General features: G+C 38.7%; 1 long non-coding RNA gene across 1 annotated transcript; it reads right to left on the bottom strand.

Moving 5' to 3' along the window:
- Positions 1–1,192: 1,192 nt before the first annotated feature.
- On the bottom strand, positions 1,193–7,910 carry LOC150044405 (uncharacterized). Its single transcript, XR_016533156.1, has 3 exons — positions 7,736–7,910; positions 4,090–4,187; positions 1,193–1,444 (listed from the first exon to the last, which is right to left on the bottom strand). It is a non-coding gene; the product is annotated as an uncharacterized LOC150044405 (long non-coding RNA).
- Positions 7,911–11,255: the final 3,345 nt, after the last annotated feature.

Below are 11,255 nucleotides of genomic sequence, written 5' to 3'. Positions count from 1 at the left end.
CCCTAGAATCAATTTAAATATAAGAAATGGAGGGGTAAGCCCTAGATGAAAATGCTTTTGAAAGACCTTATGTCAGAAAACGAGATTTTCTTCAGCATTCAAAATGGTTCTAGAAGCCAGGAACTGTTGGCTTCTACCTATAATCCTAACTAACTCAGGAGGCTGAGATTTGTAGACCATGATTCAAAGTTAACCCAGATAAGAACATTGTTGAGACTGTTATCACCAATTAATTACTAGAAAACTGAAAGTGGAACTGTGGCTTAAGGTGGTAGAGCACTAGCCTTGAGCAAAGAGCTCAGGGACAACACATAGGCCCTGAGTTCAAAAGTAAATAAATAATTTTTTTTTTTTTTAGGAAGGTCTTAGGTAGGCTTCTATGTCTCTTAATTATCTCCAGGATTTGAGAAACTACCAGTGGAGCTTTGTCTCTCTGATCAACCTGAAGTAAATGTGTCAGCCTCATATTAATATTAGCTGGGATAATTTGCATATGGCTTCCCTCCTCCTTTCTGATTTAGAATTGGGTCGGAGGCATCCTTGGGACAGAAAAGACAAGCAGGACACATGTCACATCCAAACGACCGACCCAATGGTGCAGGGAAACTTAGTCTTAACCCTTTGACCACCACTTCTAGCAACAGAGAAGCCATTGGCCAGGAAGTGAAATCAGGTGCAAGGACTCACCTAGAGGTCTTGAAAGTTGACCTTGACCAAGCTCTTGCTAATTCTTCCTCATACCAGCCACAGGAACCCCCAATCAACTACACAGTCAACCTTGACAGAGACAGACTGCACCATTTTTTTTTCCAAATGGAGGACATTCTGTATGAGGAAGAAAGAAAGAAAGAAAGAAAAAGAAAGAAAGAAAGAAAGAAAGAAAGAAAGAAAGAAAGAAAGAAAGAAAGAAAGAAAGAAAGAAAGAGGAGGGGAAATTTAGAGAGAAAAGGCAGGGCAGGGCAGGGAAGGGAAAGAAGGAGGAAGAGAAGGAGAAAGGGAAAGGAGAAAGGAAAAGGGAAAAGGGAAAAGGCAAAGGCAAAGACAAGGCCCAAATGGCTTTTCCTTGCCCCAACCTCTGTGTCCCCTTATCCCCATGTTCTGTCCAGAAGAAAAATCCCTCAGCCACAATGGTTGTTTTTATTAAATTCTCCTCAATAAAAAGCTCAGCCAGGATTTATTAGGTACTCAGGGCGGACGTTTAGTATTTCGCCAGTTATTAAGTGAAAATCAATAGAAAGCAAAGAAAATGGAAGTCGCGGCACTGTCAGTGCACCGGTTGTCGCCCAGATATTATGTCGGCTGTCTTGTAGATTCATGACGGACGAAAGAGGCCGGGAGAGAAGTTTCTGCTTAGATTGCAGCAACCAAAGTGGTGTTATTCATTAGAGCAGGCAGTCGGCCAGACGGATTCCCAGTTCAGTTTTACCATTTATCTTTAAAACGCCTGTATCGAGTGAGAAAGAACACTGATATTATGTGATATCAATGGCAGGTTTATGTATCTAAATCAGGATTTATTGTTATTTTGTTCCAAAGACCTTTTTTTCTCAAGAAATACCATTTCAGGGGAGGAAAGTAATAGCCGAAACCTTGTCAAAGATAACCTTTCATGCAGTCTGCGGACCAAGCGCTGTAAAACAAATACAACCCGGTATATAAATACTTTCAAGCACATCCATACAAATCTTTTCACCCAAATTCCCTTTCCATCTGCCCACCCCCTGCCTTCCTTTTTTTTTTTTAAAAAATCTATTTTGTTTAAAATACTATACACATGATCTTGGATCATTCCATGTTTTCTTCTGCTGGGAGGTTGACTCTAAATAATGTGTTCTGCCCTCCTGTCCTAGGCTCTAGGCCATTCAAAAAGCATTCTTTGGAAAAGCAAAGTGGTCCGTTGTTTTTTTTCTTTTTTTTCCTTGCCTTTAAATAAGCTTTAAAGCCGATTCAGCAGTGAAACCCACTAGACAGGAGGTTAGAAATGAACTAGACGACTTAGGGGGTGAGGAAAGGAGGTCAGGAGAAGAAAAAGTGTGGAGAGAACAAGGCCTATAGTGACACTATTTTAAAGGAAATATATGTGACCAGAACCCCTCTGTACATCGCCTTTGCAATAAAAATTTTTAATGAGCTTTAGGATTTTTTTTTAAACAAGCATTGTTTAGTTCTGTTTGCAACTACTTCGAGGTCTTCAAAACCAAGGCACCTTTTGTTTTCAGTGGAATTGACCGCTTCTTACCTCTCAGTTTTGATCGGAAAAGCAGGTTACAGGCAGACCTGAGCAGATCTGATCTTGAGTCGATCTTGCTAAGTAACTGAGATGACCGGGTGCTGGGAAGGACGGCTGTCATGCTACGAGCTTTCACCCCTAGCGTTCAAAAAGGCAAGTACAATCCGTATATTTGGAAAGTGTTATTAGTGACACTTTCTGATTAGTTGACAAATTACATTTGAGTTTTGATTGCAACTTTGAAAATAGGATTTGATGAATACTTTTTTTTTAAATTGTGTTTTGGGAAAGAGAAAAGAATTTTTTTTTCCTGGATCAACATTGAATAATAAGCAAGGACACAAGGTCCACAAAAAACCTAAGGGTCACTCTAAGCAGCTAGGTACTGGGGGCGTACAACTCTAATCCCCCCTGGAGGCTGAGGGTCCTGAAGCCAGCCTAGGCAGAAAAGTCCACAAGGTTCTTGTCTCTAATAAACTTCTCAGGGGAAATAAAAACCAGAACTGGCACTGTGGCTCAAGTGGTACAGCACTAGCCTTAAGCACAAAGATTCTCAGGGACAGCACCCAGGCCTTGACTTTAAGCTTGAGGACTGGACAAAAACAACCCAACCAACAAATAAATAAATAAAATTCACTATAAGTGATAGAGTGACACTCAGAAAAATTCAATAAACATCAAATGAAATGTTTTGCTTCTATTGAACAAATATGAAAAATAAAAAGACCTGGAGGATGGAGCCTAGCCTGTTTATTCCCTGATGCTCTTCTTTATAAACTTTGATCAAAACTCAGTTTTATTCCTTTTTTCTTTTCTTTTCTTTTCTTTTTTATTTAGGTGCTGAGAATCCAAATTGTACTTTCTACTTGCATGCTATACTCGGGTCAAACACTGGAGTGTTATTCTAATGTTACTCTTTCTTGAGAAAAGCCATTCTAAAGTCCTGAACGCAGTTTTTCATGTGTGCCTAGATCCACCGATCAGAAAATAGTAATAGGCCATGGTTAAAAAAAAAATATCTGTGTTGTTCAAATCCCAATTCTGTCACTGACTGCTATATGACTTATTGCAGCCTTCTCTATATTAATAGCGTTATAACCATATTGAAAATTTTACCAGGTGTAAAGAGATAAGTATAGGTGAAGTTCATGAGCTATCACTTATATATAATTTAATCAGCTTAATGCTAGCTAGCAACATTAGCTTTGGATGTAGAAATCGAGAACTTAAAACTTGCTTTGTATTTCTAGCCAAAAGGGAATTAGTCTTGCCAGAGAATTCGTTGAACTCTCTGTTTTCCCATTTGGCAGTGCAGTCAGTGAAGAAAGTTTCAGCCTTGTACTGTAGTTATTATAATGAGAATCTTCCTTAACCAAAATTTGATATCAAGTACATTTGCTTTTGAAAAAAAAACACTTTTTAATAGATTCTACATGTAATCAGAAAAATAATAATAATAATAATAATAATAATAATAATAATAACAGCAATCATCACCACCAACTTGTATGCACATGCATAGCCACAGGATTGATTTATGAACGGTTGTTGCAATTCGGTAGTTCTGGAGGCTTAGTATCTGATTAGGGACCAGTTTATAGACATCTTAATTTGTTGAAAAGTCTAGCTATTTCACTGTAAGGAAAGAATATCAGTAACACAGGCAACTACGAGGGAAAAATGATGCTGCTAATGAATATGACTTGGGCAGTGAAAAAACTCAGACATTTAAAGTGAAGGAGAATCGAAGCTGATGCTGGCTTCTGCTGTGCCACGTGCCACGTGTCACTTGAAGAGGTGCCAGCGCTTTCTCATTTTGACTTGATCATATTAGCCTGCTAGCCTTTCATCTTCCTTACCATCTCCAGCCTCTGGGTTTTCTAATTGCAGAGTGGGTTTATATGCCTTCTTCATTCATATTACAGCTGAGAGGCCAAGGGAGAAGAGCATAAAATACCTAATAAAGGAAAACAATAGAGTTATAGAATTAGGCTGATGGGAAAATGAGGATAACTTTTAAAAATCCATGATATGCCAGTTGCTGGTTACTCACTCTGGACAATCCTAAGCTTCTTAAGATGTGATCTGAGGGTCCAGGTTCAAAGCCTGTCCAGGAAAGAAACGTCTGTGACACTCTTATCTACAATTAACTACTCAAGAGCGAGGAAGTGGAGGTACTCATAGGAAGATAGTTCAAGTGGTCGCCCAGGCGCAGGGCCCAGGCCCTGAGTTCAAGCCCTGTACTGGCACACACACACTCACACACACACACACACACACACACACACACACACACACACGCTCAAATGCTTACATACTCACACATAGCTTTAACTCAGCAATCCTCTCTGCAAAAACATTCTAAAGAACCACCAGTATCTGAGTTGAATAGACCAAGTCATTTTCTCCTTTTTTCCTTACAGAAAGAGGATTATTAATAAAATAACACTTCCTTAAAAGGAAAAAGAATAAAACCAAGGTAAGGAATGTCAATGCCTTACTAATTTAATTACACACGGGCACTAGAAGACATGAATGTAAATATTCTGGTAAGCCGAGGAAGACACTTGAAGAAGTGTCTTTGTCTTTTTTTTTCTTCCTTTTTTTTATTGAATTCCTTTTAACATTAGCACTTTCTTCCTGACAAATTAAATGAAATTTCACTCTCTCCCCGACTTAATGGTATGAGGCTCCCACAGAGGTGTGAGTTAATGTTCCCCCAGACAGCAGACATAAGCTCCAACACTCTTGTTTAAAAAAGAAAAAAAAAGTTATTGTGCTACTGGCCAGCAAAGGGAAGAATTTTTGTGTCCTGCCAAAACTTCAGATATTCATCCCTTCCCTGATGTTGCTTCAGCTGTGAGCCTTGCAGAAGTCGAAGAAAGCAATAGCATCATTGCTTTCTGATGCTTTTAAGTTCACAGTGAAGAAATGAAGAAGAACAAAAAGAAAAAAAAGAAACAGAAACATTGCCGAACAGGTTCAAACCCTGATACTAAATATTCCATTCCCTTATAGTGACATCAAAAAAAATACTTAAAAAAAAAAGATCTGCTTTATGGAACTTACTGAAGAAAGGGGAAAAATAATGTATTAATTTATCTTGAAAGGCCTGAAAAAAAGAAAATAAAAAGGAAATGATGATTGCTATGATATTGAACTTAACATTTAGGAAAATAGTTTGATTTAGGAAATTAGTTGTAATCACAGATTAACTTCATAAAATCAGTGAGGTCCTTTCTCATTAACTCTTACTATGAACTAAGAACATATTTCTATTGCTAGGCCTAAGGAGTTCACAGCAGTAATCTTAGCTACTGGAGAGACAGAGAGTAGAATTATGGTTCAAGACTAACTAGCACAGGAAAGTTATAGAAGGGATGGGTGAGAATGTCAAAAAGGGCGATGTTGATCAAGATATACTGTATTAATAAACAGCTTTGTTAACTGGCAACTCCTCCATACAACTACTTGAAGATAATTTTTTTAAAGTGCCTGAAAACAAATAACAGAAACCAAACAAAGCTAGAAGGTTGTCAGCCAAGCAAGCAGAAGTCCTGAATTCAAACCCTGGTACCAGACAAACAACAAGAGATTTTACAGATGAATTAATCAGTATATACTATAATTACATTAAGTAAATCAATAATTACACCCATAAATTAAAAATAAAGGTCTGTGATTTTTTTCCCCAGAGCAGCAGTTTTTGAAAGTCTACCCATTGAACATTGCGAAGTTTTTCTGTTCTGTTTGTTTGTTTTCTTTTGATGCTGTGGATTAAGCCTAGATTGTAGCACCACTCAATTTCACCTCCTATATTCCTGGGTCTCACAGACCTAACCAGCGTTCTCAGTCTCAGTTCACATTGATTTTATTCTATCTCCCACAGTTCCACACTCCGGGCCTGAGGTGTCTGGAGATCGCACAGAACTGTTCTGTCTTGTTAATTTGGAATTTCAAAGAACCAGGGCCAACTTTTTAATGAGACAACATTGTGCTGTTTCCTCCCTTCTCTGTCTGCCACAGGAATAGAGTTGTCTTTGGCTGAAACTGTTTTCTCTAAGCCCAATTTCTATCTCCTCACCAGTCACCAGTAGCTCAGATTTCTTCAGTGTGTGCATGGGGTAGTGTCCTTTCTAAGACCTAGGGCCATGTAGAAGAAGAAATAATAAATGTTGGCAGAAGTGTATATATATATATGGAGAGAGAGAGAGAGAGGGAGAGAGAGAGAGAGAGGGAGAGAGAGAGAGAGAGAGAGAGAGAGAGAGAGAGAGAGAGAGAGAGAGAGAGAGAGAGAGAGAGAGAGAGAGAGAGATTTTTTTTTTCTCTCCTCCTAGTTCTTCTTCAGGGACAAGCATGCTAGTGTTTTCACAGAAGTAAAGACTTGAATTTATTTTGGTGCTGTGGTCAGAATCTGAGGAGCTAGATCATTTGTTTTCCTCTTGTGCGGTCCAGGTAAGAGTTCATTCTTTTTCATGGCCCGGTGCTTCTGACAAACAAAAATGAAGGACCCCAAAATAAGTATTTTATCTCAAAAATGTGAACTATCCCAAAACAAACATGAGAAGTCACAGCTGCTGAATTCCACGAGTTTAAAAAAAAAAAAGAAAGAAAGAAAAGAAAAAAAAAAAGAAAGGAAGAGTTGGAGTTTTGAGCCAGCTCAGGATATCTCACTGGGGACCAATGGGTAAAGTTTGGCCAGCTGCCCTTTAAGGCCTTGAGGGACACGCAATTCAATTGTGGAGTCTTAGCAGATGTGAATTTCAAGGTTACACCTGGATGTTCAAGGGCAGGGCCAAGTGTAATCGGCACTTAGATCATAGATTAATCTTATTTGCCATCTATTAGGTTTGATTCCCCTTCCTTAGCTCCCTCCCTAAAGCCAGGATTATTCTGATAGTTTAAGATAATGGATTCTAAAGGAAGAAAGGTCACATAGGCATGGAGATTTGGAATCTTAAGATAATATGATTAATCTAAAAGCTTCTTTCTCCAAGGGTGGGGGGGGGTGTGCTTTTCATATGTCTAATTAAGAGAAGGGAATGGAAAGACCCACAAAGAGCTTCAGAAAGCCAGTGCACAGAAGGAGTCATTGTCAACAACTGCAATTAATTATCATTGTCACAATGATCTTTCATTAGTTTTCACACTAATAAGATAGATTTGCCTCATGCCCTAGGCTGATAAAACCCTAGTGGCCATGTTGATAAGAATACATCAGGATGGTGAGAGATCTTTGGACATCTCCATTTTATTTTATTTTATGTTATAATTTTTTAACAAAGTGAAATGACTAAATTGATACTGCTTAAAAGTCATAATATAATAGTTTTCAGGCATAAAGCATAGTCAAAAGTTCTTAGCAGAGTGCCGATAATAACCAGCAAGTAGTAAATGCTGTTATTGGAAATGCTAAATAAGTAAAATGAGATGGGAGGAAGGGATTGAGAGAGAGTAAGGGAACACAACAGAAAGACACTGTGGGAAAGGAAATGTGCTCATTACCTGATTCGTGTAATTCTCGATAATAGCAATAAAGTAAATGAATTATATAAAAAATGTAAATGCTATGAAGATGGTTTAGTCACTTCTATACAATTGGCTAATAAAACTTTAAAAAAATAAAGAAAATGAATATCATATGTGTTTTAAGGCCCGTTGTTTAAATCTTATCTCTTTCAGAATTTCAGTGCAACCCTAACTAATCAATATGTAGAGTTCCTAGGAAGGAATTAAGAATGCTATCTATTTATTTGCTTAGTATGAATTCACTATGGAATTGAGAATCTAGTGTTCTAGAAATTCTTGGTATTATCCTAACTTGAAGCTACTAACTTATATTTTCCCATAGTTTCAGGCAGAAAGTATTTGGCTTTATTTGTTGTTAACTGCTAAAACAATTTTTTATTGTACCTCCCTGTGGTTTAGGGGTTATCTAAAATGTATACAAATTCATACCACTGTAATTGAAACATATATGTCTCCATCTTTTATATACATGTATATCCTAACACTATTTTTTCACCTTAGGTTTAACCAACTCTGATTTCCTGACTTCTTTTAAATAAATTAAAATGTGCTATTGGATTGTGCTAAACAAATAAACAAGTAGAGAGTTGATCCTTCCCTACTAACAGTGAAGCTAATTTCCTCCCAAATACACAAATCATAGGCCTCCAGGAGGCAAAATGCGCCATTTTAACTATAAATTTTCAATTTTCTATATGGATTCTTCCTTTAAAAAAAATGAAGTGCCTTGATTCAGTTACAAGAAAGAGAAATTGTACAACTGGCTCTTAATTCTACCAAGATGGCAGGGAATGGAGTATATTCTTGGTGTTTTTGGCCCCAGTGAATGGCAGAGTTACAAAAAAATGAGAACATAGGAGTGGTGATTGAGGTTAATCTATGAGGTAAATAATAATAATAATAATAACAATATATTGTCTGTCATCCTTTGTGAAATTCCTTTACTTGTCGAATACTATTAAACTGTGTGAGATCATTAGTTCCCCAGAGGAATGTAGCAGAATCATGTAGCATGAAAACTAGCTGCCATGTAAAGGCCAAAACTTACATCCAAATCAGACTGGCATCTAATGACTTTAAGATGGAAGTCCAGATAAGTGCTGCACATTCACGCGGATATAGAAAAGAAAGAGGTATGCAAGTCAGGAGGTAAGCTTAGTGGCTCAAGAGCCTGAGATCTGAGGGGAAAAAAAAGAAAGAAAATGTCCATGAGATGCTCATCTCCAGTTAACCACCAAAAAGGCTGGAAGTGGATCTCTGGCTCAAGTGGTAGAGTGCTCAGTCTTGAACATAAATGCTAAGCAAGAGTCTGAGATCCTGCATTGAAATGTAAGTGCTGGCACAAAATTAATAACAACAACAACAACAACAACAACAATAATCAAAATAAATAGAAGAAAACACGTTCCTGTGGCACAAACTTCCTCTCCCTGAAAGTTTAAATTTTTTTTCTGTAAATAATGCTATAACTCACTGATTCCTCAACTTGAAAATAGTGTAGAATTTAAATCTTGGGGTGAGGAAAATAAACAGGTGTTTGTATGATCTGGAACAACACCTTACTTTCACCATTTTCTGAAAGCAAAGCTGGATTTATTGTTCAAAGTTAGTTACAAATATGTGGAAATCGGATCACTGGGGAAGACAGCACATAAAACATGTGAGTGTGAAGACTGAGCCATGATCAGTCAGCTCCGGGCCAGTGGTTTAAAAGTCGTTGAGATTGGAATGTTCCAGACCAACTTGTGATCTGGGATATTCACAAGATGATTCAGTAACTGGACTGGGAACCATGTATTCTCACTTCAGAATAATCACCACAAAACCCACCAAACTCCAACTAAACAAGGGTTGTGTCTGCCCCGCTCATTCTGAGCAGGAGAGTTCTAAGAAGATTCCTTGAAATCGTCTGTCATAGTCCCACCGCATCCCCCCCCACCCCCTTCATTTCCTCTCCACTTCTCTTCTCTAGCTTCAGAAAGAGGTGTTGGCATTCGGCAACCCCTGTACCTCATCGCTTTCCCTAATATATGATGTGTTTATTTTCCTCAAGCACAGGGGCACTGTGCTTTCGAATGACTGACAACAACTCTGAAATGAAGTGAGTCCAAAGTGGGCTCTAATCATCATGGCAAACCTCTCTAGTCAAACATAAAGCAAATTAATGTGAGCCTCCTCCTGCTCCTTCAGTGCGGAAATGTCAAGACAACAATAAGAAAGGGGCCTTCACATTGCAGACGGCTGGATTTCAATAGATTTACATAGGAGAGTTATAGGACGGATTGTGCTTGCTCTCATATCAATTGGATGGGATGCAGACTTCGAAGGTCCCTATGCTGAGAACTGGTTCTTCCTGTGGATGGAATAGACAGACGAGCACAGACTCCTTTCCAATGACTCACTCATTCTACCCATGAAGGTTTCGTTCAAAAGAGTGAATGAAGCAAAGGCTCACGGCTGACCGAGGGGATGATGAGTTATCAGAATTTATATGGTACTGATATGTGTCGATATGTCCCTTTGCATGTGCATGTATGCCCCACAAACCAGGTATAGAAAAATAAACCAAAATGGAAGAAGAGAGAGACCCAGAATCGATGGATGGTGTATTATTACACTCCACATTCATTCTGATTGATTACCTTCCTCCAGTGCGATCGTTAGCGCTATAAAGTGGGCAGATCTCATGGTGGCTGGGCTTTAGCAGACTTTTCAACAAGCACCATTTTGTCTGCCATCTCTGAACTGCTAATATCCTCAAATATTCAAGTCCAAAGATGTACTACCGTAACATCTACTCCATGGTGATTAGAATACTGGAAAATGGCTAAGCCTTTCTAGTTATGATAGCCAGCCAGCCATTTTGGTAGATTCTTTTGTTCTCCATTTAAGTCTGATATTAACATCTTACCATATTAGTCATCAAAGTAATCAGGTTAAGTGATGGATGTGGTAAAGATGCCATATGCCTCTCCTGTCCTCTCTTGTCCTCTCCTGTCCTCTCCTCTCCTCTCCCCTCCCTTTCTCTCCCCTCCCCTCCCCTCCCCTCCCTTCCCCTCCTCTCCCCTCCACTCCCCTCCCCTCCTCCCCTCCCTTTCCTTCCCTCCCCTTTTTTCCTCCCCTCCCCACTCATATACAGAGAGTGATATACACACTATTATCTTTTTAGTTACTTCTTCTAAAAGCATTAAAATATATCATCTCCGTGCATCCTCTTGGCAGTACTAAAGCACATAATGTTTAATTGCTGTTAGGATGTCCCAGAAGAATAACTTATTTCAGGTATTTCAAGTCAGTCCACAAGTAAAAGGAAATATAATGATCATGACTGATCTGAGCTATGTGTGGAACAAAGATCTGGAAAGTGGTTCAGGAGCAAGAGGGACAGGAAACTTCCTGAAACTCTCTCTTCTTGCATGTCACTCAAACATGAAGGTTACAGCCTGGGAGACAAGTTATATGGAAGGACAGTTTCCGTCCTCAGGGGACGTCTTGG

Source organism: Megascapheus bottae, chromosome 30 (assembly GCF_031878675.1).
Source record: "Megascapheus bottae isolate mThoBot1 chromosome 30, mThoBot2.hap1, whole genome shotgun sequence".
NCBI classification, from domain to species: Eukaryota; Metazoa; Chordata; class Mammalia; order Rodentia; family Geomyidae; genus Megascapheus; species Megascapheus bottae.
The sequence above is the reverse complement of the archived record's forward strand: the minus strand, read 5'-3'. Positions and strand labels throughout refer to the sequence as shown.